Below are 25,873 nucleotides of genomic sequence, written 5' to 3'. Positions count from 1 at the left end.
ATGCAGAAACATGCCTGAAATGCATAGGGAAAGCTAAAAACAATAAACGGTCATACTGAAACTGGCAGTTAAGCCAGAACCAGGATTGCCCTACCCCTTTGTAGGGGGGATTGTACGCTACACACCTGCAGAGTTTCAGCCTCTTAGCTTTTTCCCTCTTGGGGAAAAACAAGTTTCCAGTTGAAGTTTTTTCTCTATGCAGAAACATGCTTGAAATGGATAGGGAAAGCTAAACACAATAAACGGTCATACTGAAACTGGTAAGTTTGCAAGCCGAAAATAGTGTCTCCCTGTGGGTAGGAAAAAGCAGCTTCTCCTGCCTCTATGGTTCTTTTTTTCAGGTTCTGCATTTTTATTGTTAAACATCACATTTTGTATTTTTGCATGCATATTGTGTGATCTGACACCTTCTAAACCTCTATTTTGTCGTTCTGTTAGCATATTTTCATTTTTTGCACCAAACAAAACATTTTGTTCAACACTACATGCATTGGATGTCTGCCGCAGTTGTATGACAGTTTGCAAGCCAGAAATAGTGCCTACCGGTGGGCAGGGAAATGCGGCTTCTCCCGCCTCTATGGATCTCGTTTCTCTTTATATATTATCACTGTTAAATATCACATTTTGTATTATTGCATACATATTATGAGATCTGACACTCTCTAATCTTGTTTTTTTGAATCTTTAGGCATATTCTCAGTATTTGCACTTAAAAAAACACTTTGTTTAACATTACATACATTTGATGAAATCGGCGGTTGTATGACAGTTTCTAAGCCCAAAATAGTGTCTCCCTGCGGGCAGGAAAATGTAGCTTCTCCTGCCTCTATGGAGCTTTTTTCTCGTTCTTTATTTACAGTGTTATAAGCAACATTTTTAACATTTTCATTAATATTCTGTGATCGGAAGTCATTCAATCCTATTTTGACAACATTTAGGCTCATGCTTTCATTTTTTTTTCTCTATGCAAAAACATGCTTGAAATGCATAGGGAAAGCTACAAACAATAAATGGTCATACTGAGATTGGCAGTTGAGCCAGACCCAGGATTGCCCTACCCCTTTGTAGGGGGGATTGTACCCTACACACCTGCAGAGTTTCAGCCTCCTAGCTTTTTCCCTCTTGGAGAAAAACAACTTTCCATAGGTATTTTTTCTCTATGCAAAAACATGCTTGAAATGCATAGGGAAAGCTAAAAACAATAAACGGCCATACTGAAACTGGCAGTTAAGCCAGAACCAGGATTGCCCTACCCCTTTGTAGGGTGGATTGTACCCTACACACCTGCAGAGTTTCAGCCTCCTAGCTTTTTCCCTCTTGGAGAAAAACAACTTTCCATAGGTATTTTTCTCTATGCAGAAACATGCTTGAAATGCATAGGGAAAGCTAAAAACAATAAACGGTCATACTGAAACTGGCAGTTAAGCCAGAACCAGGATTGCCCTACCCCTTTGTAGGGTGGATTGTACCCTACACACCTGCAGGGTTTCAGCCTCTTAGCTTTTTCCCTCTTGGAGAAAACAACTTTCCATAGGTATTTTTCCCTATGCAGAAACATGCTTGAAATGCATAGGAAAGCTAAAAACAATAAACGGTCATACTGAAACTGGCAGTTAAGCCAGAACCAGGATTGCCCTACCCCTTTGTAGGGTGGATTGTACCCTACACACCTGCAGAGTTTCAGCCTCCTAGCTTTTTCCCTCTTGGAGAAAACAACTTTCCATAGGTATTTTTCTCTATGCAAAAACATGCTTGAAATGCATAGGAAAGCTAAAACAATAAACGGTCATACTGAAACTGGCAGTTAAGCCAGAACCAGGATTGCCCTACCCCTTTGTAGGGTGGATTGTACCCTACACACCTGCAGAGTTTCAGCCTCCTAGCTTTTTCCCTCTTGGAGAAAAACAACTTTCCATAGGTATTTTTCTCTATGCAGAAACATGCTTGAAATGCATAGGAAAGCTAAAACAATAAACGGTCATACTGAAACTGGCAGTTAAGCCAGAACCAGGATTGCCCTACCCCTTTGTAGGGTGGATTGTACCCTACACACCTGCAGAGTTTCAGCCTCCTAGCTTTTTCCCTCTTGGAGAAAAACAACTTTCCATAGGTATTTTTCTCTATGCAGAAACATGCTTGAAATGCATAGGAAAGCTAAAACAATAAACGGTCATACTGAAACTGGCAGTTAAGCCAGAACCAGGATTGCCCTACCCCTTTGTAGGGTGGATTGTACCCTACACACCTGCAGAGTTTCAGCCTCCTAGCTTTTTCCCTCTTGGAGAAAAACAACTTTCCATAGGTATTTTTCTCTATGCAGAAACATGCTTGAAATGCATAGGGAAAGCTAAAAACAATAAACGGTCATACTGAAACTGGCAGTTAAGCCAGAACCAGGATTGCCCTACCCCTTTGTAGGGTGGATTGTACCCTACACACCTGCAGAGTTTCAGCCTCCTAGCTTTTTCCCTCTTGGAGAAAAACAACTTTCCACAGGTATTTTTTCTCTATGCAGAAACATGCTTGAAATGCATAGGGAGTGTAATCCGTTTTTATTAAAATTCAAACACAAGAACAAGAAATTCAATTACATATCAAACAAGGGTTTAGTTAAGCAATAAAAAGCATAAAAAATAAATAATCTCTTTCAATTTTATACAATATTATGTATATTATTGTGAAAAGGCGCAATCCTTACTTTTTAATGGAATGGGTAAGTTATAGAATAGCAAAGAAAACCAATATAGTTAACAAATTCAATGTAAGGAAAGAAAAAGGTGAGAAATGTACATTCATCAGAGCTTTATACCCAAGTTCTAAATTATAAATTAAGGAACAAACATATGCGAATAATTGTGTTGATGTAACCATACCTTCAATTTCTTCATCATTATGGTTATAGGATATAGGCCTTTCGTCCTATTTTCGTGACACCTAGCATTCCATAGAAGATACATAGAGGAGAGGAGGAAAAAATCAGCTGTCTCTACACCCGCAGTCCAATAACAGCCATAGTCCCCATATAAAATTTTATTCATCGTCAAAGGGAATAATAGTGGAACCTGGAAGTGCAGGCTTATTTGTTCCCAGAAAAGCGTCGCTCTAGGGCATGTCATAAAGACATGCATGGAGTCCTCTGGGACCGTACATCCAGGTCTAGGACAAACTGCATCCTCAACTGCTCGAAATGGCAAAGAAGCCCTGACTGGCAGTTTATCTAATGATGCCCTCCAAATTAGATCAGCCCACTGCGGGATCCCCTTGTATCGTGTTCGACGTCGACACAAACCATGTATCTGAAACATGGAGTATCCTGCATAACCATTAACCCGAATATGTGTATCTAAAGTGTGTGCAAACCACTCCCTATGAGATAAGATAATGGGAAGGGTGGAAATGCGAAAGCGCATTGCCATAATCCGTATATCTTGTAATTCCACACTTTCAATCCCCCTCATTCTCTTCCCTTGCATCATTTTATCCCAAAACAAAAAGTTTGCTGCATAAGTCAGAGCCCCCACAATGGAATCGGCCCTTTTCGTCAAGTGCGTCCATATAAAATGTAAATGTAAAATATGCAAGAATAGAATGGGATGATGAAGTCCAACTCCCCCCCGGTGCATGGGGGAATAGACAATCCCTCTCCGTACTGGGTTAATTTTCGCACACCAGAAAAAATTAAAGCAATGTTTTAAAGTGTTTGTCATCCATTTTAATGGGAAAAAATACACCATAAAGATGTGTATGAGTCTCCCAAGAAAAAAGACATTCAAAAGATATGCTCGCTTAAAATATGTCAGTGAGAAAGTAGCCCAATATTGCATTTGAGCCACAGCTTTCTGCAGCGAAAGCTGGCACCGTTCCTCTACAAAAGTGGAGGTGCCAAAAGGGACTCCCAAAATGGTGACCCCCACCGAATTAAATCGTACATCTGAAACAAGCAAAGTAGGCTGAACAATTTTACTAAAACCTTCCGATTTTGTCATATTGAGAGAGAGCCCTACCTCATTAAGCAGGGGCACTAGCGTGTTTTGAAACTGCTGTTGATATGTATCAAAGTCTTCAGCTATATAGACTATATCATCAGCATATGAGAAAATCCTGGGAGTTGCTACCCCCATGCAGTTAAAAGAGTGTGGGGGCATGAGCAGCCGTCTACGAAATTGAAAGAGGGCAGCACTCACTACCAACACCAATAAAAAAGCACTAAGGGGGCACCCTTGCCGTATTCCTGACCTAAGTAAAACAGGAGTACCAATCCAGCCATTAATGACTGGAGTGACAGTGGAGTGTCGATGCAGAGATTGAAGGCACTGTCGAAATTTTGGGCCAAAGCCATATAAACGAAGAATCCCAGCCAAGGCATCATGAGAAACATTATCAAACGCTTTTGTAATATCCGCCGTTACAAGAAGGGCGGAAGACTGCTGTTGTATATAACCAGAAAGCTGTTTAATAACATGCAAGACTTCAAAAATAGACCGACCTGGAATGCCGTAAACCCCCGTTTCAACTATATGTGGCAATATCTTGCGTAACCGCATCTGCAACACCTTAGTAAAAATTTTGTAATCGGTATTGCAGAGGGCAATTGGTCGCCAATTGGTCAATGACGCCCTGTCTCCCTTTTTCCATATAAAATGAATAATGGAGTGCAAAGCCTTACCATGAACAAACCCCTGGTGCAACCATTCATTAAAAAGAAGTACAAGCATATTGAGACATGCAGGAGGCAGTATAGTGTAAAAGGTATACGGAATACCATCAGACCCAGGAGCTGTTTCCCGTTTAGCCAATTGCTGCAAAGCCTCCTCTATTTCAGGCAAAGTTATATCCACTTCCATCCTAGCTTTCAAAGCAGCCGCCATTGGGGGCATAAGCCAGGTCAAAGACGGTAATTGTTTGGGCGCATATTGTTCTAATAAATATTCGTGTACTATCTGCAGCATCCCCTGCTTAGTGTTGTCTATCCGACCCTGATCATTTCTCAAACCCGCATTTGAACCGGACGCTTAGCCTTTCCCTTCCCAATATATGGGAGACAATGTTCCGCCTTCCCATGCATTGTATACGCTAAATGCTGGAGTTGGGTCGTGACTCTAGACATGGCCAAGGCATACATTTCCTGTAAATGCAACAAAGCAAGATTTACATCTGTACCTAAAACTGCAACATATTTATCATAAGTTTGAGAAGTTTTCAATTTAAGTTCTTTATGATATTGTGTAGATAACCATTTATATCGTGATTTTACTTTAAGTTTTAAATCTAGCCACCAATCTTGAATGGAGGGATATATATGTAACAAAGTTCCATGGTCATGCCACAAATCATCCATAATACATCTCCAGAGGTCCAATTTAAGAATTGCTGGGGCCATTCTGAAATATCCTCGTCCAGGAGTCACTCTCGCCACATTACCAAAGGAATACGTCAAAGCTGTATGATCAGAGAAACATACCAATGCAGACTCCACATCCTTGCAAAGCAAATGTGGAGAATACCAACAAAAATCTATATTGGAAAGTAGATCCCCTCTATGAAAAGTGTATTGGGGAGATGGAGCCAACTTCAATGAAGCAGAAGTCATTAGGCGGTGACAGAGGCGAATGTCCCGCCTAGAGCTGGCGGGGCCTTCCAACAAATGAGAGTTGAAGTCCCCAAACACCATCAGGGGGAAATTGGTCAACAGGAATGGAGACATCATCCGAAACATGCGACATCGCTCATCCAAATCAGTATAAGCATAAAGAACAATCACCCGATAAAACTGCTGTTGATGTTTAATATCCAGGAGCAACATCCGACCCGGGATAATATGAACTACATCCCTGATCTGAACTTCCGTAGAGTTATAAAAAACCAAAATTCCAGAATGAAGTTCAATACCTTTAGAACAAACATAATTGCCACCCCATATATTAGAAATCTGCAAGACATGAGCATCAGAGAGTTGCCCAGTATCCAGTAAAACAAGTAAAGTAAAATGTAAAGGCAATATCCAATCTAAAACCATGAGGCGTTTCTTCATAGAATAAATCGAGTTAACATTACAACATATGTATGTGCAATCAGCCATGATCGTCGGTTGCTGTGCCTTTACCTATTCGTTACCGGTAAGGCGGGGTTTCTGAGAACCCTTCCCACGTGATGCTCGTTCCTTCTTGGAAACCTTCTGCCATGCTGGACCGTCTTCAGTGAAGCTGTCCTGATCATCTGAATGCCTGCCGTCTTCAGGAGGTAGTGGTACCAGGAAAACCTCAGCCTCATCTGGGAGCGGCGTTCCTTGCCTCTGTGGTTCCTGTACAATGGGATGTTGCACCAGCTGGTCAATGCCATTATCTAGACTGTTGGAATCTTGTAAAGAATCTTCCCTTGAGTCAGACTCTGTTGCACCTGCTTGCTGTAAAAGTGTAGGCTTTCTAGGTGCAAGTGATTGCTGCCCCTGTTCCTCTGTCACCATCTGATCAACAGATAGCTGTGGAGGCCTAGAGACTGCTGGTATCTCCCGTAAAGGTGGATCATTATCAGTGAGCGGAGCTGCTATAATAGGTGCCTCCTCCTGCCTTTCATCTGGAGTGGCAGGTGACATCATCGCATCGCAACGAGACCAATGATGTGGACCGGAGCAAAGTGTGCAATATTCCCGACATTCCCTTGCGAAATGGTCTCTTTTACCACACTTAGAGCATTTCTTGTCTGGGCAGTCAGAAACAACATGTCCAAAATCCCCGCAGAAAAAACATGAGCGGGGCTGTCCCGCATATCTCAGCACCCCCCGATGTCCCATTATAAAGCACACTCCCGGGATGTGGACTGGGCCGGTCTCCTGCAAATTGAAGTCCACCCACGCTACCCATCCACAATCCCAAGCCCCACCCGCAGCTTCATCAATAGACTTTTCCACTCTCAATACCTTGTCTGCATGCCTCAAAAGGTAAGCCTTTATTTGCTCCGGATCTATATGGATAGAACGAAAATGTATGGTCACCTTCCGTCGAAATTGCACATTTACCTTTGAGATTCGGTATTTTGCCACTGTTGGTAAATCTCCTTTTGCCAAAAAGGATGTCTGAAATCGAAGAGCCATGATCTGGCTTTCAAAATATATTTCTCCAAAGGGCTCTTTTCCCCAATGCATTAAGCCACATATAGTAGAAATAGGGAATCCCAAAGGTTTCAGTAAGTCATTCCAAATATCCGCTCTGCTAGTAGGAAGCCCATTGATCGTCTGAACTTTAATAGAGGGTTTGTGTATTATTCTATACCTCTGTGGGGGGGCCATACCTGGAGATATAGCCGCAGCCGCTCCAGCGTAGGATCGTCCGGACCCACCAGCTACCTCTGCCGGGCAGCCCAAAGGAGGGATTGTTGGCTCTGGTTCAATCTGTGTAGGTGCTAGAGTTCGACGCTGCTTGGATTGTCTGCCCTGTGGAATTCCAAAAATCTGCTGTTCCTCCCCTCCTCTCTTTAAAGAGATCTCACGACCTCCCTCTTCCATCCTGACCGGTTCCTCTCCCTTCTGTGACGGTGTCTGTCCCGAGCCATTGGTATCCATACCCTGCAGAATCCTCGGCCTGACATCCGGCTGTCGTTCACTCATCAATGGTCCCATCAGTCGAGGGCTGGTATCATCACAAGAACTCCATTTAGAATATAAAGATGGCCTATCTAATTGCTCCATATTACAATGTCCTGAAAATAAGCTCTGTGAGCTTCCATTTTGTGTGTCCCAAATATCTGCAGAAGTGGAAGTTATCCCCCTTTCAGGAATGTTGCTAGGCTGGGCTATACTCTGAGCAAGAGATGTTTTTTGTACCGAAATATCTCCTTGTCCCAGTGAAGGGATATGTAGAGGTTGAGCATCTGTCCACCCTTCACACTGAGTTTCTTTTATCTGTTCTTGCTGGTTCACAAAACCCTCATCACTTATCTCCTTGTTTACATGCTGTAGAACTGAAGTTTGCACTAAAAGTGCTTTCTGCTGAAAGCTTGCCCCTTTTCCTGTTTGCTCTATGAGACTAGTCTGTTCCTTAGTTACAGTGAGCCCTGAGACTGACTGGCAATCTCTCAGAGCAACATACGATGTTTCATTAACATGGAAAGTTCCCAAACACTTTTTTCCTTTTTCAGTACATACATGAGAGTTTCCAGCATTATTAATATCCCTGAAACCAGTTTGTATTGTTGTCTGGGGCCTGCGAAGTTGAAAATCACTCTGCATTTGTTGTTGTACACTTCCCTGTCCATCTAGTGGTGGATTTACATGTTTACATGCTGTATATTTTAAAAAAGGCAATTTAGTCACTTTTTTTCTTTCTGCTTTTGCAGAAACAGTAGCAGCATTAATTAGTGAAGGGGAATTCCCCTTTTCTATAAAGCAATCATTCAACTGAGGTGCAGGCTGCTTATGGCAGCTGTAGCTGCTGGCTGGAAGCCCTAACAAGGGCTGTTGTAAATTTAAGTCCATGGGGCTTCTGAGCTCCATTTCCTCGGCCCAAGATAATAAAGAACTTACTTGCAAGTCTCGATCTTGTTTTGATAAAGCAGAAACACTCTTATGTGAAGCTCCTTCCACTCCAACAGCAATTTCCATCAATTCTCTTGTAGGAATAGGGCTAAAACCTTCTGCTGAATCCTTTTCAATAACTGCAAAAGCAGCAGAGTCATTGTTAGCAGCCGCCATCTTGAATAGGGAAAGCTAAAAACAATAAACGGTCATACTGAAACTGGCAGTTAAGCCAGAACCAGGATTGCCCTACCCCTTTGTAGGGTGGATTGTACCCTACACACCTGCAGAGTTTCAGCCTCCTAGCTTTTTCCCTCTTGGAGAAAAACAACTTTCCATAGGTATTTTTTCTCTATGCAGAAACATGCTTGAAATGCATAGGGAAAGCTAAAAACAATAAACGGTCATACTGAAACTGGCAGTTAAGCCAGAACCAGGATTGCACTACCCCTTTGTAGGGGGGATTGTACCCTACACACCTGCAGAGTTTCAGTCTCCTAGCTTTTTCCCTCTTGGAGAAAAACAACTTTCAATAGGTATTTTTCTCTATGCAAAAACATGCTTGAAATGCATAGGGAAAGCTAAAAACAATAAACGGTCATACTGAAACTGGCAGTTAAGCCAGAACCAGGATTGCCCTACCCCTTTGTAGGGTGGATTGTAACCTACACACCTGCAGGGTTTCAGCCTCTTAGCTTTTTCCCTCTTGGAGAAAAACAACTTTCCACACGTATTTTTTCTCTATGCAGAAACATGCTTGAAATGCATAGGGAAAGCTAAAAACAATAAACGGTCATTCTGAAACTGGCAGTTAAGCCAGAACCAGGATTGCCCTACCCCTTTGTAGGGTGGATTGTAACCTACACACCTGCAGGGTTTCAGCCTCTTAGCTTTTTCCCTCTTGGAGAAAAACAACTTTCCATAGGTATTTTTTCTCTATGCAGAAACATGCTCAAAATGCATAGGAAAGCTAGAAACAATAAACGGTCATACTGAAACTGGCAGTTAAGCCAGAACCAGGATTGCCCTACCCCTTTGTAGGGGGGATTGTACCCTACACACCTGCAGAGTTTCAGCCTCCTAGCTTTTTCCCTCTTGGAGAAAAACAACTTTCCATAGGTATTTTTTCTCTATGCAGAAACATGCTTGAAATGCATAGGGAAAGCTAAAAACAATAAACGGTCATACTGAAACTGGCAGTTAAGCCAGAACCAGGATTGCCCTACCCCTTTGTAGGGTGGATTGTACCCTACACACCTGCAGAGTTTCAGCCTCCTAGCTTTTTCCCTCTTGGAGAAAACACAACTTTCCATAGGTATTTTTTCTCTATGCAAAAACATGCTTGAAATGCATAGGGAAAGCTAAAAACAATAAACGGTCATACTGAAACTGGCAGTTAAGCCAGAACCAGGATTGCCCTACCCCTTTGTAGGGTGGATTGTACCCTACACACCTGCAGAGTTTCAGCCTCCTAGCTTTTTCCCTCTTGGAGAAAAACAACTTTCCATAGGTATTTTTCTCTATGCAAAAACATGCTTGAAATGAAAGCTAAAAACAATAAACGGTCATACTGAAACTGGCAGTTAAGCCAGAACCAGGATTGCCCTACCCGTTTGTAGGGGGGATTGTACCCTACACACCTGCAGAGTTTCAGCCTCCTAGCTTTTTCCCTCTTGGAGAAAAACATCTTTCCATAGGTATTTTTTCTCTATGCAAAAACATGCTTGAAATGCATAGGGAAAGCTAAAAACAATAAACGGTCATACTGAAACTGGCAGTTAAGCCAGAACCAGGATTGCACTACCCCTTTGTAGGGGGGATTGTACCCTACACACCTGCAGAGTTTCAGCCTCCTAGCTTTTTCCCTCTTGGAGAAAAACAACTTTCCATAGGTATTTTTTCTCTATGCAAAAACATGCTTGAAATGCATAGGGAAAGCTAAAAACAATAAACGGTCATACTGAAACTGGCAGTTAAGCCAGAACCAGGATTGCCCTACCCCTTTGTAGGGGGGATTGTACCCTACACACCTGCAGAGTTTCAGCCTCCTAGCTTTTTCCCTCTTGGGGAAAAACAAGTTTCCAGTTGAACTTTTTTCTCGATGCAGAAACATGCTTGAAATGGATAGGTAAAGCTAAAAACAATAAACGGTCATACTGAAACTGGTAAGTTTGCAAGCCGAAAATAGTGTCTCCCTGTGGGTAGGAAAAAGCAGCTTCTCCTGCCTCTATGGTTCTTTTTTTCAGGTTCTGCATTTTTATTGTTAAACATCACATTTTGTATTTTTGCATGCATATTGTGTGATCTGACACCTTCTAAACCTCTATTTTTTCGTTCTGTTAGCATATTTTAATTTTTTGCACCAAACAAAACATTTTGTTCAACACTACATGCATTGGATGTCTGCCGCGGTTGTATGACAGTTTGCAAGCCAGAAATAGTGCCTACCGGTGGGCAGGGAAATGCGGCTTCTCCCGCCTCTATGGATCTCGTTTCTGTTTCTATATTATCACTGTTAAATATCACATTTGTATTATTGCATACATATTATGAGATCTGACACTCTCTAATCTTGTTGTTTGTGAATATTTAGGCATATTCTCAGTATTTGCACTTAAAAAAACACTTTGTTTAACATTACATACATTTGATGAAATCGGCGGTTGTATGACAGTTTCTAAGCCAAAATAGTGTCTCCCTGCGGGCAGGAAAATGTAGCTTCTCCTGCCTCTATGGAGCTTTTTTCTCGTTCTTTATTTATAGTGTTATAAGCAACATTTTTAACATTTTCATTAATATTCTGTGATCGGAAGTCATTCAATCCTATTTTGACAACATTTAGGCTCATGCTTTCATTTTTTTTTTCTCTATGCAAAAACATGCTTGAAATGCAAAGGGAAAGCTAAAAACAATAAATGGTCATACTGAGATTGGCAGTTGAGCCAGACCCAGGATTGCCCTACCCCTTTGTAGGGTTGATTGTACCCTACACACCTGCAGAGTTTCAGCCTCCTAGCTTTTTCCCTCTTGGAGAAAAACAACTTTCCATAGGTATTTTTTCTCTATGCAGAAACATGCTTGAAATGCATAGGGAAAGCTAAAAACAATAAACGGCCATACTGAAACTGGCAGTTAAGCCAGAACCAGGATGGCCCTACCGCTTTGTAGGGGGGATTGTACCCTACACACCTGCAGAGTTTCAGCCTCCTAGCTTTTTCCCTCTTGGAGAAAAACAACTTTCCATAGGTATTTTTTCTCTATGCAGAAACATGCTTGAAATGCATAGGAAAGCTAAAAACAATAAACGGTCATACTGAAACTGGCAGTTAAGCCAGAACCAGGATTGCCCTACCCCTTTGTAGGGTGGATTGTACCCTACACACCTGCAGAGTTTCAGCCTCCTAGCTTTTTCCCTCTTGGAGAAAAACAACTTTCCATAGGTATTTTTTCTCTATGCAGAAACATGCTTGAAATGCATAGGGAAAGCTAAAAACAATAAACGGTCATACTGAAACTGGCAATCATACTATTTTTATTTGTAACAGAAATAAATTAAATATACATTCATTATTTATACATAAATTATTTACTAAAACATGAAAAAAATAACTTTACGAAAATATGAAAAAAATGATTTTACATTTTTCAAGTTAAATAATTATTTCTTCCATTTATATTTTTTAAGCCAAGCTTCCAGCTGTCTTATCATTATATTTACAGAAAATTTTTTATCTGTTTTACTTTCTATATTTCTTGCTCTCCATAATATAAAGATTGCAATTATCAAGAAAAAGTCTATATTTTTAATATTTGCATCCCAGGGTATGTTATAGTTGCCATACAATATTTTTTCTTCATTGAGAGGAAATAAATTAGGCAATTTATAATTTTTCTTAACATAGTCCCAAAAGGGCTTAGCCCTTTCACATCTTACAAAAACATGCATTGTGTCCTCTGTATCTTTACAGTCTTTTCTAAAACATCTTCTTTGTTCCTCCACTTTTGTAAGATAATTTGCTCTTGTTGGTAGTCTGTCCAATGAACACCGCCACAGGAAATCCTTTATTTCTGATAATCTGCAAAAAACTTTTCTTCGATTATTTATAGCTTGTAATCTGTCTAAAGAGAAATTTTCATAAGGATTAATAAAATAATCTTTTTGCATAATGTTAATATACCAAGTCTTTCTATTTTTTGGCATAATTGTTATAGTATTTTTGTATTTTAAAACAAATGTTTGTATGTCCTTCAGTTCTTTGTCTTGTATGTTTAAAGTTCTTTTTCCAAGTAAACATTTTTGCCAAAAATTCCCTTCTATTGATAGTATTAATTTTGACACAAAATTATCCAGTTTATATTTAACATATTGTAATACAGGATATAAAAAAACAGTACGTAAAAAAACTATTTGATTAATTAATGCATATCCTCCTTGTTTCTTAGATGAATACAGTATTCCTCTTTTAACTGGGTTATACTTAACACCCCAAAAAAAGGAAAAAATACATTGTTGTAACTTTACAACCCATATTTCCGGATAGAAATATATAGCAAATAAATAGGTTAATGAACTCAAAAACATTCCATTCAACAAATAAACCTTTTTGTCATATGATAAATAGAAAGTTCTCCAAAAACATAGTTTCTTACATACCTTCATTACCTGTTTATCACAAAATTTCATAGTGTACTCACTTTGTCCATAAGGAATACCTAAAATTGTAATTCCTTTATCTGTGAAGGTAATATCCTGCAAAGGGATAATATTAGAAAGATTAAACACATAACCCTTTGTTTTGTTCTTACTTATGTTAAGACCTGCTAATTTAACATTTTGTGAAAAACAATTTAACAAAATTTTTAACTTGTCAATAGATTCTGCAACTATTGTTACATCATCTGCATATGCATAAAACGATGGAATTAATACATTTGCACATGTATATGAAAAAGTATTCAATTTTAACTGTGTTCTTGTTTTATATATCACTGCTGCAATTACCAAAGTAAAGATGTAACTACTTAGGGGGCAGCCTTGTCTTATCCCATTTTTAATATGAATAGGCTGCCCTTTCCAACCATTTATAACAGGTATTATTTTTGTTAGAGTATAAATGCTTTGTATACAGTTTCTAAACTTTTCACCAAAACAATAACTTTCCAAAATATCAAATAGTGCTTGATGTGCTACATTATCGAAAGCTTTCATAAGATCACATGATAACAATATTGCTTTAATTGTATGTTCCATATTTTTTATAATCATTTTGTATGTATATAACAATTCAAATAAAGGTCTTTCTGATATTCCATAAATACCAGGATCTATCATATAATGCATTCTCTTTTTTAGTCTTATTTGTAAAATTTTACAAAAAATCTTGTAATCTGCATTACATAAACTGATTGGTCTCCAATTGACCAATTCTGACTTAATTCCCTTTTTCCAAATAAATTTTAAACCTACTAATAATAAGTCTTCATTCATAAAACCTTTTTCATACCATTCATTATATAACACATTTATGATTTTTAGTTGTTCAACATTTAACTGATTATAAAATTCATATGAAAGACCATCCAGCCCTGGAGCTGATTGTTTAACCTTCATTATTGCAATCGCATTTTGTATTTCAGATAAAGAAATTTCTGCGTCCATTTCTTCTTTATATTCTTTCGATATATAAGGTAATAACCAGTCCACCTTATAGTGTTTTTTCCCAGCATACATTTTTCGTAAGTATTCTTGTACACATTTCATTATTCCTTCTTTATCAGTATATATCTGTCCATCTTCTGATTTTATTGAATCAAAATAAGTCTCTTTTCTCATAGTTTTCTTCCCTATATATGGTAAAAATTGTTCCCCTTTGCCTTTCATAGAAAACGCCAAGTTCCATAATGTATTTTTAACTCTTATACAATTCATATTATACAATTTTCTCAAATTTGCAAATACTTCATTTTTATTTCCTTGTATAGACATTTTATATTCAAAATACATATTTTTAGTCATATTTTTTAAATGTATATGAAATTTTTTAACAAACAATTTGTATCTGTCATAAAATTTTTCTTTCAATACTAACCACCATTCTGTTATATTGGAATATAAAGGTAATAATGTTAAATGATCTTTCCAAAGTTCTTTAAAAATATTTTTCCATATATCGGTCTGCAAACATTCAACTTTGTATCTTATAAGATCTTTTCCTTTTCCTATGTTATGTGTATTACCAAATACAAAAGACAGTGCTTTATGGTCTGTGAAACATAAATATGTTGACTGATATTGTATACACTTCATTATTTTGCTATGACAGCAATAATCTATTCTTGTCTGATATAATGTATGCAAATATGTATTTTCATTTTTGCCAGCTATTTCTAAATTGCCTAAACGCAACAGTTCCAAACATTTTTTAATATCTCTTTCTTTTCTGATATTATTTCTATTTAAATGACAGTTAAAGTCTCCACAAAAAATGATTGGACTGTCTATTAAAAAAAAAGACTCCATCATTTCAAACATTCTGCATCTTAGTGTCACTTGTACAAAAGCATAAATTACAATGATTCTTACAAATTTACCTCTGCTTATAGTGTCGATAATTAATATTCTTCCAGGTAATATGTGTATAATATCTCGTATTATGATTAACTCTTTTTTATACAAAAATAATATTCCAGAATGTTGGTCTTCACCTAATGACCAAATAGAACCTTCATTCCACAAGTTTTCCCATTGTAGTTGTGCTTTATCTGTAACATTTCCTATGTCAATCAAACATATTATGTCATCTTGTAAGGTTTTTACCCATTCATAAACTTGTAATCTTTTGTTTAATGAACACATTCCATTTATATTACTGTGTGTAATTTTAATATTCTCCATCAGCTTTATTATAATTTCTTTTCTTTATGTTGAGTAAGACATATAAATATTTCTGTATCATTAAGTAAAGAATTTTGTTCATCATTCTTAGATAACAACATACTTTCATTTACTTCATCTGTAGAAAAATTGCTTATATTATTGTTATTACTTATATCTATTCCTGCATGCTTATCCTTTTTATATATTGGACAATCTAAAGTATCATGATTTTTGTTACAAATTATACATGAATTGTCACATGTTTTTGTATTGTGCGTTATTGAACCACATTTTTTACATTTTTTGTAAGGACATTTCATAATTAAATGATCAAATTTACCACAAAATACACATATGGTAGGTTGACCTTCGTATCTAATAGAACCTCTATTTCCTGATATAAAACATACACCTGGTAAATTTTTCACCTCATTATTTACAATTTTAAGATCTACCCATAAAATCCAAGAACCATCCCAAATTCCATCTATTTCGGGATCATGAAATCTGTTTATATTGTATACTTTGTCACATAATGGTGTAAAATAATCTCTTAATTCTTGTTCATTTATATAAATGGTTCGAAATTTTATTCTAAGCTTTCGTCTTACTCCTAAATATGTATCAGAAATAGTAACATTATTCCAAGGATAACACAGCTGTTTTTCTTTTATCTTTGTCAAAAAACTTATTGCAAAATCACTTCTTTCAAAAAATATTTCTATACTTCTTTTAACTTGTTCAATATAAATGGCACATATATTGAATAATGAAAAACCTAATGGCTTAATGATATTTTCCCATACAAACTCTTTTGTTATTTTTTTCTTTTTTAATATATTCAGTTTTATGAAAGGCTTAAGTATTATTCTTTCTTTATCAAAATCTTTACAATTTTTTAATACTGACTTTGTTATTTCTAAAAAATCATTAGTTACATTTTCTGAAATTTTTTCTATTATTTGTAAGTCTTCTTTCATTTGTACATTCTTAAATATTCCATCGTAATTATTCATATTTTCTTCCGTCATATTTTCTAAGAAAGATTGTTCTAATATTTCCATTAAAACATCTGAGTCTTTATATCCATCAGAATTATGTTGACTACACATTTTTATTTGTATTTGTTTCTCCTGTTATGTCGTTCATTTTTTGTCTTTTCGATGGTTTATTTTTCTTTTTAGAAAATAATATCCATTTGGAAGATTCATCATTTCCTACTTTGTTATACAGGTCTTTGTCTGAAAAAGGTAAAGATGATCTTCTACCCCTTAATCGTGTTGTATGTTGAGTTGTTTCATTTTCTGTTCCTTCAAATTGTAGCAAATTAGGTTCTGAGTTTTCTGGATTTAATTTTGTTTTGTTTTTTTCCACATTTTTTTCTTCCTGAGTTTTATTTGCTGTAAAAGCAGAAATATCCTCCTTTAGACTTCTTTTTTCTTTTTCCTTATCTTCCTGTATTATTTTCCTTTTTTTCTCTCTTTGTTTTAAGCCTTTAGCTTCAATTTTGTCTTCTTCGTTCTTTTCTTTATACATTTCTACATTAGGTTGTTTTTCAATATTTTCCTTAGTCTTATTTATATCTTCTGAATCTATTTGTATGCTTATGTTTGTATCCATTTCTTCTTCTATGTTAATTTCATTTTCTTCCTGTTCTTCTTCATTTATTAATGTTTCTTTTACTGTAGGAAAATGTTTTTGACAATCTGACCAGGAATGATTTCCTGAGCAGTATCTACATCTTGTAGGACATTGCTTTGTAAAGTGAGTTGTAGCTCCACATTTGGCGCACTTTCTTACTGGACATTCAGATATTATATGAGAAAAAGAACCACAGAAATAACAAGATTTGGGTTGTCCAAAATATCTAATGGTACCTCTTTGTCCTGCTATAAAACAAACTCCTGGTATATGTTTGATCCCTGTATCTGTTACTGATAACGTCACTGTTGCTTGCCACCCTCCGTCCCATATATCTTCTACTTCTTTATCTTGTGTTTTAATAAGTTCTGAAACTTCTGCACAATGACTTAATAAATAATTTCTTATTTGTTGCTCTTCAACATATATTGATCTAAATTGTAAAGTGACTTTTTTCTTAATATTGATACCTAATGCAGAGGCAGAATAGTTATTCCATGGAGTTTGCTTTTGTTTAGCTGTAAAAGATGCATAAAAATTTGAAGCTGCTGTTTGTGTTTCAAAAAAAATGTCTATATATTTTTCTCTTTCAATAAAAATCATTGCTGTTATTGTTCTTGATGTTGCTCCTAATGGTTTTATAATTTCTGTCCATAGCTGTTTTTTTCCTATCATACCTTCTGTTGTTTTTGTTATTCTTACCAATGGTTTAAAAGAAATACGTGTAGTATTTGCATTAGTTGTTTGTTTCTTGTTCATATTCTGTGATGTTGTAACACTTGCATAAGTATTCTCCTGTCTAATGTTATTTGTATTTGTATTGTCTGTATTTATTGGGTCTATCATGTCCATTGTAGTTCCCCAATCATTTCTGTCCATGTTTTCATTATTTTCTGTGTCTATGATGTTTTGTTGTATTGTTTTTCTTTCTACCATTTTTTTAGCGTCTTCATTTTCTTTGCATAATAATTCTCTTAATTGTTCTCCTGATATTTCTTGCAATTTCCTAATAACATCCTTTTCTTTTTCAGTTCTTTTTTCTAATGTCAATTCTTTAGAAAAAAAGCCAGTTCTTTCTTTAATTGCCTGTTGTTTTTCTTCTAATGACAAAGAATTGTTTTCTTGCATCACTAAGTTCATAAGGTTACTGAAAAAACCTAATGGTTGTAACTCATTTGTTGGTGCATTATCAAATAAATAAAATGCAGTTTTGAAATCTGACTGTCTTGCTGCTTCTAGTATTCTGTTCCATACAGACATTTCAGAATTTTGACATTGCATGCTTTCTTCACTTACTTCACTAATTACATTTTTATTTATATTCCCATCATTTCTATTCATTTCTTCATTTGTGGAAAAAGTCATTTCAACATTACCTTGTGACATATTTACATTTGGAGTTTTTCTTAATTCATCTTGTTCTCTTTTCATTATAACATCTAAGAAAGCATTAAAAAAACCTGGAGGGCTTTCTGCCATTGCAGCTACAGTTTGCAACAGTTTAAATGCTTCTGTCATGCTTACATGTTTAGCCATTGTTATTATATTTTCCCATATTGCAGGAAAATTAGTATTATTTATACTTACAGTTTTATTTGTATGTCCATCTTCTTTATTCTGAAAAGATTTACCTGTGCCATCATTTCTTGCCTTTTGTAATTCTCCTGTAACATTTTCTGTAAGTAAAATAGCTTTATTTTGTTCCTGGAATACAAAAGAACCATTAGTGAACATCTGCGGTTGTATGGCAGTTTGCAAGCCGAAAATAGTGTCTCCCTGTGGGCAGGAAAAAGCAGCTTCTCCTGCCTCTATGGTTCTTTTTTCAGGTTCTGCATTTTTATTGTTAAATATCACATTTTGTATTTTTGCATGCATATTGTGTGGTCTGACACCTTCTAAACCTGTATTTTGTAGTTCTGTTAGCATATTTTCATTATTTGCACCAAACAAAACACTTTGTTCAACACTACATGCATTGGATGTCTGCCGCGGTTGTATGACAGTTTGCAAGCCAGAAATAGTGCCTCCCGGTGGGCAGGGAAATGCAGCTTCTCCCGCCTCTATGGATCTCTTTTCTGGTTCTATATTATCACTGTTAAATATCACATTTTGTATTCTTGCATACATATTATGAGATCTGACACTCTCTAATCTTGTTTTTTGTGAATCTTTAGGCATATTCTCATTATTTGCACTTAAAAAACCACTTTGTTTAACATTACATACATTTGATGAAATCGGCGGTTGTATGACAGTTTCTAAGCCCAAAATAGTGTCTCCCTGCGGGCAGGAAAATGTAGCTTCTCCTGCCTCTATGGAGCTTTTTTCTCGTTCTTTATTTACAGTGTTATAAGCAACATTTTTAACATTTTCATTAATATTCTGTGATCGGAAGTCATTCAATCCTGTTTTGACAACATTTAGGCTCATGCTTTCATTATTTGCAACATTTATAGGATTTTTTTCATGAATACATTCAGGCCGCGTTTCCGCGGGACTTACAGTACCTTTTAAGCCGGAATTGAGATGCCCTGGTCGGGTAAACTCACACTGTTCATCAGCCTGTTCGGCTCCATGCTGTATAACGCTCTTATCAGCTTCAGTAAATATAGAAACACGGGAATTCTCCTCAAAGTTTGGATTCTGTATTTTTAAAGCATTCTTCCTTTGGATTTCATTCTCCTCACCTGAAAAGAAAAAAAGAGTTAGTAGAAGCCGTCATACCCGACAGCTGTTCAGTAAAGCCTTCCTGCTGCATGACTTCTCACACAGGCAGGTCGGCCATATTGAAATTGGCAGTTAAGCCAGAACCAGGATTGCCCTACCCCTTTGTAGGGTGGATTGTACCCTACACACCTACAGAGTTTCAGCCTCCCAGCTTTTTCCCTCTTGGAGAAAAACAACTTTCCAAAGGTATTTTTTCTCTATGCAGAAACATGCTTGAAATGCATAGGGAAAGTTAAAAACAAAAAACAGTCATACTGAGATTAGCAGTTGAGCCAGACCCAGGATTGCCCTACCCCTTTGTAGGGTGAATTGTACCCAACACACCTGCAGAGTTTCAGCCTCCTAGCTTTTTCCCTCTTGGAGAAAAACAACTTTCCATAGGTATTTTTTCTCTATGCATAAATATGCTTGAAATGCATAGGGAAAGCTAAAACAATAAACGGTCATACTGAAACTGCCAGTTAAGCCAGACCCAGGATTGCCCTACCCCTTTGTTGGGTGGATTGTACCCTACACACCTGCAGAGTTTCAGCCTCCTAGCTTTTTCCCTCTTGGAGAAAAACAACTTTCCATAGGTATTTTTTCTCTATGCATAAATATGCTTGAAATGCATAGGGAAAGCTAAAAACAATAAACGGTCATACTGAAACTGGCAGTTAAGCCAGAACCAGGATTGCCCTACCCCTTTGTAGGGTGGATTGTACCCTACACACCTGCAGAGTTTCAGCCTCCTAGCTTTTTCCCTCTTGGAGAAAAACAACTTTCCATAGGTATTTTTTCTCTATGCAGAAACATGCTTGAAATGCATAGGAAAGCTAAAACAATAAACGGTCATACTGAAACTGGCAGTTAAGCCAGAACCAGGATTGCCCTACCCCTTTGTAGGGTGGATTGTACCCTACACACCTGCAGAGTTTCAGCCTCCTAGCTTTTTCCCTCTTGGAGAAAAACAACTTTCCATAGGTATTTTTCTCTATGCAAAAACATGCTCAAAATGCATAGGCAAAGCTAAAACAATAAACGGTCATACTGAAACTGGCAGTTAAGCCAGAACCAGGATTGCCCTACCCCTTTGTAGGGTGGATTGTACCCTACACACCTGCAGAGTTTCAGCCTCCTAGCTTTTTCCCTCTTGGAGAAAAACAACTTTCCATAGGTATTTTTCCCTATGCAGAAACATGCTTGAAATGCATAGGAAAGCTAAAACAATAAACGGTCATACTGAAACTGGCAGTTAAGCCAGAACCAGGATTGCCCTACCCCTTTGTAGGGTGGATTGTACCCTACACACCTGCAGAGTTTCAGCCTCCTAGCTTTTTCCCTCTTGGAGAAAAACAACTTTCCATAGGTATTTTTTCTCTATGCAGAAACATGCTTGAAATGCATAGGGAAAGCTAAAAAAATAAACGGTCATACTGAAACTGGCAGTTAAGCCAGAACCAGGATTGCCCTACCCCTTTGTAGGGTGGATTGTACCCTACACACCTGCAGAGTTTCAGCCTCCTAGCTTTTTCCCTCTTGGAGAAAAACAACTTTCCATAGGTATTTTATCTCTATGCAGAAACATGCTTGAAATGCATAGGAAAGCTAAAAACAATAAACGGTCATACTGAAACTGGCAGTTAAGCCAGAACCAGGATTGCCCTACCCCTTTGTAGGGTGGATTGTACCCTACACACCTGCAGAGTTTCAGCCTCCTAGCTTTTTCCCTCTTGGAGAAAACAACTTTCCATAGGTATTTTTCTCTATGCAGAAACATGCTTGAAATGCATAGGGAAAGCTAAAAAAATAAACGGTCATACTGAAACTGGCAGTTAAGCCAGAACCAGGATTGCCCTACCCCTTTGTAGGGGGGATTGTACCCTACACACCTGCACAGTTTCAGCCTCCTAGCTTTTTCCCTCTTGGAGAAAAACAACTTTCCATAGGTATTTTTTCTCTATGCAAAAACATGCTTGAAATGCATAGGGAAAGCTATAAACAATAAACGGTCATACTGAAACTGGCAGTTAAGCCAGAACCAGGATTGCCCTACCCCTTTGTAGGGGGGATTGTACCCTACACACCTGCAGAGTTTCAGCCTCCTAGCTTTTTCCCTCTTGGGGAAAAACAAGTTTCCATTTGAAGTTTTTTCTCTATGCAGAAACATGCTTGAAATGGATAGGGAAAGCTAAAAACAATAAACGGTCATACTGAAACTGGTAAGTTTGCAAGCCGAAAATAGTGTCTCCCTGTGGGAGGAAAAAGCAGCTTCTCCTGCCTCTATGGTTCTTTTTTCAGGTTCTGCATTTTTATTGTTAAACATCACATTTTGTATTTTTGCATGCATATTGTGTGATCTGACACATTCTAAACCTCTGTTTTGTCGTTCTGTTAGCATATTTTCATTTTTTGCACCAAACAAAACATTTTGTTCAACACTACATGCATTGGATGTCTGCCGCGGTTGTATGACAGTTTGCAAGCCAGAAATAGTGCCTACCGGTGGGCAGGGAAATGCGGCTTCTCCCGCCTCTATGGATCTCGTTTCTGTTTCTATATTATCACTGTTAAATATCACATTTTGTATTATTGCATAGATATTATGAGATCTGACACTCTCTAATCTTGTTTTTTTGTGAATCTTTAGGCATATTCTCAGTATTTGCAATTAAAAAAAACACTTTGTTTAACATTACATACATTTGATGAAATCGGCGGTTGTATGACAGTTTCTAAGCCCAAAATAGTGTCTCCCTGCGGGCAGGAAAATGTAGCTTCTCCTGCCTCTATGGGGCTTTTTTCTCGTTCTTTATTTACAGTGTTATAAGCAACATTTTTAACATTTTCATTAATATTCTGTGATCGGAAGTCATTCAATCCTATTTTGACATTTAGGCTCATGCTTTCATTATTTTTTTTCTCTATGCAAAAACATGCTTGAAATGCATAGGGAAAGCTAAAAACAATAAATGGTCATACTGAGATTGGCAGTTGAGCCAGACCCAGGATTGCCCTACCCCTTTTTTTAGGGTTGATTGTACCCTACACACCTGCAGAGTTTCAGCCTCCTAGCTTTTTCCCTCTTGAAGAAAAACAACTTTCCATAGGTATTTTATCTCTATGCAAAAACATGCTTGAAATGCATAGGGAAAGCTAAAAACAATAAACGGTCATACTGAAACTGGCAGTTAAGCCAGAACCAGGATTGCCCTACCCCTTTGTAGGGTGGATTGTACCCTACACACCTGCAGAGTTTCAGCCTCTTAGCTTTTTCCCTCTTGGAGAAAAACAACTTTCCATAGGTATTTTTTCTCTATGCAGAAACATGCTCAAAATGCATAGGGAAAGCTAAAAACAATAAACGGTCATACTGAAACTGGCAGTTAAGCCAGAACCAGGATTGCCCTACCCCTTTGTAGGGTGGATTGTACCCTACACACCTGCAGAGTTTCAGCCTCCTAGCTTTTTCCCTCTTGGAGAAAAACAACTTTCCATAGGTATTTTTTCTCTATGCAGAAACATGCTTGAAATGCATAGGGAAAGCTAAAAACAATAAACGGTCATACTGAAACTGGCAATCATACTATTTTTATTTGTAACAGAAATAAATTAAATATGCATTCATTATTTATACATAAATTATTTACAAAAACATGAAAAAAATAACTTTACAAAAATATGAAAAAAATGATTTTACATTTTTCAAGTTAAATAATTATTTCTTCCATTTATATTTTTTAAGCCAAGCTTCCAGCTGTCTTATCATTATATTTAAAGAAAAATTTTTATCTGTTTTACTTTCTATATTTCTTGCTCTCCATAATATAAAGATTGCAATTATCAAGAAAAAATCTGTATTTTTAATATTTGCATCCCAGGGTATGTTATAGTTGCCATACAATATTTTTTCTTCATTGAGAGGAAATAAATTAGGCAATTTATAATTTTTCTTAACATAGTCCCAAAAGGGCTTAGCCCTTTCACATTTTACAAAAACATGCATTGTGTCCTCTGTATCTTTACAGTCTTTTCTAAAACATCTTCTTTGTTCCTCCACTTTTGTAAGATAGTTTGCTCTTGTTGGTAGTCTGTCCAATGAACACCGCCACAGGAAATCCTTTATTTCTGATAATCTGCAAAAAACTTTTCTTCGATTATTTATAGCTTGTAATCTGTCTAAAGAGAAATTTTCATAAGGATTAATAAAATAATCTTTTTGCATAATGTTAATATACCAAGTCTTTCTATTTTTTGGCATAATTGTTATAGTATTTTTGTATTTTAAAACAAATGTTTGTATGTCCTTCAGTTCTTTGTCTTGTATGTTTAAAGTTCTTTTTCCAAGTAAACATTTTTGCCAAAAATTCCCTTCTATTGATAGTATTAATTTTGACACAAAATTATCCAGTTTATATTTAACATGTTGTAATACAGGATATAAAAAAACTGTACGTAAAAAAACTATTTGATTAATTAATGCATATCCTCCTTGTTTCTTAGATGAATACAGTATTCCTCTTTTAACTGGGTTATACTTAACACCCCAAAAAAAGGAAAAAATACATTGCTGTAACTTTACAACCCATATTTCTGGATAGAAATATATAGCAAATAAATAGGTTAATGAGCTCAAAAACATTCCATTCAACAAATAAACCTTTTTGTCATATGATAAATAAAAAGTTCTCCAAAAACATAGTTTCTTACATACCTTCATTACCTGTTTATCACAAAATTTCATAGTGTACTCACTTTGTCCATAAGGAATACCTAAAATTGTAATTCCTTTATCTGTGAAGGTAATATCCTGCAAAGGGATAATATTAGAAAGATTAAACACATAACCCTTTGTTTTGTTCTTACTTATGTTAAGACCTGCTAATTTAACATTTTGTGAAAAACAATTTAACAAAATTTTTAACTTGTCAATAGATTCTGCAACTATTGTTACATCATCTGCATATGCATAAAACGATGGAATTAATACATTTGCACATGTATATGAAAAAGTATTCAATTTTAACTGTGTTCTTGTTTTATATATCACTGCTGCAATTACCAAAGTAAAGATGTAACTACTTAGGGGGCAGCCTTGTCTTATCCCATTTTTAATATGAATAGGCTGCCCTTTCCAACCATTTATAACAGGTATTATTTTTGTTAGAGTATAAATGCTTTGTATACAGTTTCTAAACTTTTCACCAAAACAATAACTTTCCAAAATATCAAATAGTGCTTGATGTGCTACGTTATCGAAAGCTTTCATAAGATCACATGATAACAATATTGCTTTTTTGGTATGTTCCATATTTTTTATAATCATTTTGTATGTATATAGCAATTCAAATAAAGGTCTTTCTGATATTCCATAAACACCAGGATCTATCATATAATGCATTCTCTTTTTTAGTCTTATTTGTAAAATTTTACAAAAAATCTTGTAATCTGCATTACATAAACTGATTGGTCTCCAATTGACCAATTCTGACTTAATTCCCTTTTTCCAAATAAATTTTAAACCTACTAATAATAAGTCTTCATTCATAAAACCTTTTTCATACCATTCATTATATAACACATTTATGATTTTTAGTTGTTCAACATTTAACTGATTATAAAATTCATATGAAAGACCATCCAGCCCTGGAGCTGATTGTTTAACCTTCATTATTGCAATCGCATTTTGTATTTCAGATAAAGAAATTTCTGCATCCATTTCTTCTTTATATTCTTTCGATATATGAGGTAATAACCAGTCCACCTTATAGTGGTTTTTCCCAGCATACATTTTTCGTAAGTATTCTTGTACACATTTCATTATTCCTTCTTTATCTGTATATATCTGTCCATCTTCTGATTTTATTGAATCAAAATAAGTCTCTTTTCTCATAGTTTTCTTCCCTATATATGGTAAAAATTGTTCCCCTTTGCCTTTCATAGAAAACGCCAAGTTCCATAATGTATTTTTAACTCTTATACAATTCATATTATACAATTTTCTCAAATTTGCAAATACTTCTTTTTTATTTCCTTGTATAGACATTTTATATTCAAAATACATATTTTTAGTCATATTTTTTAAATGTATATGAAATTTTTTAACAAACAATTTGTATCTGTCATAAAATTTTTCTTTC

This window comes from Protopterus annectens, chromosome 7.part0 (assembly GCF_019279795.1).
Source record: "Protopterus annectens isolate FY-2018-M chromosome 7.part0, PAN1.0, whole genome shotgun sequence".
Lineage (NCBI taxonomy): Eukaryota > Metazoa > Chordata > Ceratodontiformes > Protopteridae > Protopterus > Protopterus annectens.
The sequence above is the reverse complement of the archived record's forward strand: the minus strand, read 5'-3'. Positions refer to the sequence as shown.